This window comes from Centropristis striata, chromosome 5 (genome assembly GCF_030273125.1).
Source record: "Centropristis striata isolate RG_2023a ecotype Rhode Island chromosome 5, C.striata_1.0, whole genome shotgun sequence".
Taxonomy (NCBI): Eukaryota; Metazoa; Chordata; class Actinopteri; order Perciformes; family Serranidae; genus Centropristis; species Centropristis striata.
The window spans coordinates 29,372,320-29,375,541 of record NC_081521.1 but is presented as its reverse complement, the minus strand read 5'-3'; positions in this window follow the sequence as shown (position 1 = coordinate 29,375,541).

The following is a 3,222-nucleotide window of genomic DNA, read 5'->3' as shown; positions in this document are numbered from 1 at the left end:
CCTTCCTCTTTGAACCGCTGTACGTCCTGCGTAACTCCTCAAACCAGTAACACGTATGATTACGTCATGACGTCGAGCAAGCTGCGACGGCGGGGCGTTCCCTTAAAGCCCGCTCCTCGAGAAGCCCCTGGCTGCAGCCCGCAGATCGGGGAGAGGCTCAACGTGGGCGGAGTTAAACGTTTAACTCCGCCCACGTTGAGCCCACTTGCCCCCATGAACCGCTGGAGAAGAAGAAGAGCGATTGAGAGAGAAGAAGAAGCAGTACAGTTCAAATGGAGGTAAGCTAGGTTTTTTTATTTTGTTTTAACGTGCTACTTTGCAATGTTTGTGACAGACAAGGAAGGAAGTAACATCATTTTATTTAAAATAAGTTATGCTCTGTATGTATTTGCATATACATACACAGAGTTATGAGCTTTGTTATTAGTTATTAGCTTTTGCTAATTAGCCTATCTTACTGCACGTCTGGACTGGTAATCTGTTATACCGAGCATTTTCCCGGTAGGCCGACATACTTTTGGGCGGGAGGGGAGAAAATATTATGCAGAGTTTTCACGTGCATTTCATGAATATAAACCTATATAAACCCTAACCCTGTACATTGTAATGGGGGCCAACTGTGATTTCAGAGAGGTAGGTGAAAATTGTGACACATTATGCTTAGTATACAAGGTATTAGTTTTCGAAACATATTTGAATCTTCCTGCATTTCCTTCTTCAAAGGAAAACCTGCTGCAAATTAGAAGGTGGTGGTGTCTCGTTCTCCTGCAGAACTTCCCCATGCCGTAAGTGCCCTCAATATCACACTTTTGAATCAGATCCTTTTTAATTCCCTGTTTTACTCACTGGTCAACAGACCAACATGAATGTTTTTATTGTGAATTTATGTTGTCATTAAATCACCAAGGTCTGAAGAAGACAGATTGCAGGAAAGGAAAAGGCGACGAGAGCAAAAAAGACAACAGGTGAGAGGTCATGTGATTAATCAGTCTTGTAGTCAAACTATTGCTTGCAGAATAAAGCATAATCCCTCCACTTATTTCAGGATCTGGAATTTGTCCCTCCAAAAAAGTTCAGGAATTCAGAATCTGTGTCTGAAACATCAGGTATTGTTCAAAGCAGAATTATTGTACACACATCCATCAAGGTTGTAGAGGTGGGATGTCACAGAGCTGGTTTTGCAGTCATTTCTCCATTTTCATTAAACCAGTATACTTAAAATCAGCTACTGATCTTTTTTTACATCTTGCATTGTTATTGTGCCTATAATAACCACAATCTGTTTCCTTTCTCGTGGAAGCTGAGAACTTGCCAGAACTGGGAACTGAGAATGGGGTAAGTTGCCTGCTGTGGGCTTTTCATTTAACTGTTTTCTGCCTTCTCCAGCCTTTATTTTAATAATTGTTTTCTTTATTTTTGATTAGGAGGATGTTCTGCTTAGGGACACTATTGAGGCAGCAAGGTGGTGTGGAAATGAGACATTCAAGGGAAAACTTTCCCTTCCCCAAGTCATCACCATGGAAGAAGAAGATCGTCTGAGGGCAGTGAAACAGCTGCACATGTCTGATGACCTGGACCTGGATGAAGAGATGGATGAACTAAGGGAACCGTTCCTGTTCCTTTTTAGTTTGCAGGAAGATTACGAGAGATTTTGTAAAGCAATTATTGACACACGGCAAATGCAGGTGTTTTGTGCCTTTGAAAGAAAGGAATAAAGTGTGTCATTGTCAATGGCACAGACATCACTTCAGTCTCTGATCTCCTTGATGTAGCTGATGTAATTGAGTGTACAAAAATTTAACATGTGTCTATGGCTGTACTGTTTGTCACACTCACTTGGGGAAATGCTATGGCAGAATTTTTTTTTTAAATATAGGCAGCCTGGATAAAATAATGAACTTACAGTAAAAAAAAAAAGACATTTGACAAGTTAAAAATAGGAATGTCTAAGTCTATTAAATGCATGAACCTTTTTCATAGCTGTCTCTGTTTTACTATAGTTAGAAGCCCAATATTAAGTCTTGATTTCACTTCACTGTTGCAGTTCTAAATGTCCCTAAACATTACCATTATTTTATTCACAAGATGAGACAAGAATGTATATTGAATATTATGTATTATTACTAATATTATGTAGGCTGGTATTTACATTTAAGATACAAAAAGAAACATGTTTTCCCAAAGAACTACATTTTGGCACCAGACCTGATCCTGATATAAATAATAATGAAAGGTGCCCCATAAAAAAGCTTTTTATTTAATCATAAGATGAACCCAGAGGTGTAACATATCAGGACAGAGTTGATCAAACAGTGGAACCTAATACATTTAACTAAATTATAACCTTTATCTGTGTATTTTAATGAAATCCAGCTAGCAGGTGAATTTGGAATTGTATCATTATTCTACATATGCAATCAATACGTGGGTTTTACGCCACTCTGTCCGTAGGTGCTGCATTGACGTTTCAGAATGTACTGCCTAGTCTCCGCCACCAGATGGCGGCCGCACAATGGCTGGTGTCAAACGTGGGCGGAGTTAAACGTTTAACTCCGCCCACATTGAGCCTCTCCCCGATCTGCGTACTGCAGCCAGGGGCAATTGCGCTCCTCCGCTCCTTTGATTGGCTCAAGGGCGCCCACTTTTTCGTCTTCTCTATTTTTATTGTTTATGGCCATTTTTTGCCACCAAGTGGCTATTTTCCACTAAAGCGAGTTTTCTGCAGATCACGTTAAAAATGTGTGGTGGTAACCTCTGACTGTTGATGGACTTGTATAATTCCAAAACGAAAGCCTTTTGAAATCTCAAATATTCTGCCATTTTTATCTTCTAAATCAGGGATGGGCAATTTAGGGCCACATATGGGTATACCCAGGCTAACATATAGGACCATGCACTTCACCAGATATATTGAAACTGCAATTTTAAACATGTTTACAGTGCAGAAACTTAACATATTTCATGCTCAAATGCATGTATAACAGTATAAATAGGAAAACAAAAGGTTTGAAGCAAATAATAAAAAAAAACACTTACTGCGATTTCTTTTTTGTCAGTGCAAGAACAGCAGACCAGCATTTTTACACTGCACTTTTAAGATTTCATGCTCAAATGCATGTAGTTTTAATGAGGGCCACTTCAAGTGAGGGTGCGGGCCGTATGCGGCCCCCGGGCCTCCAGTTGCCCATCCCTGTTCTAAATTAAGATTATAATTAAAAGAAA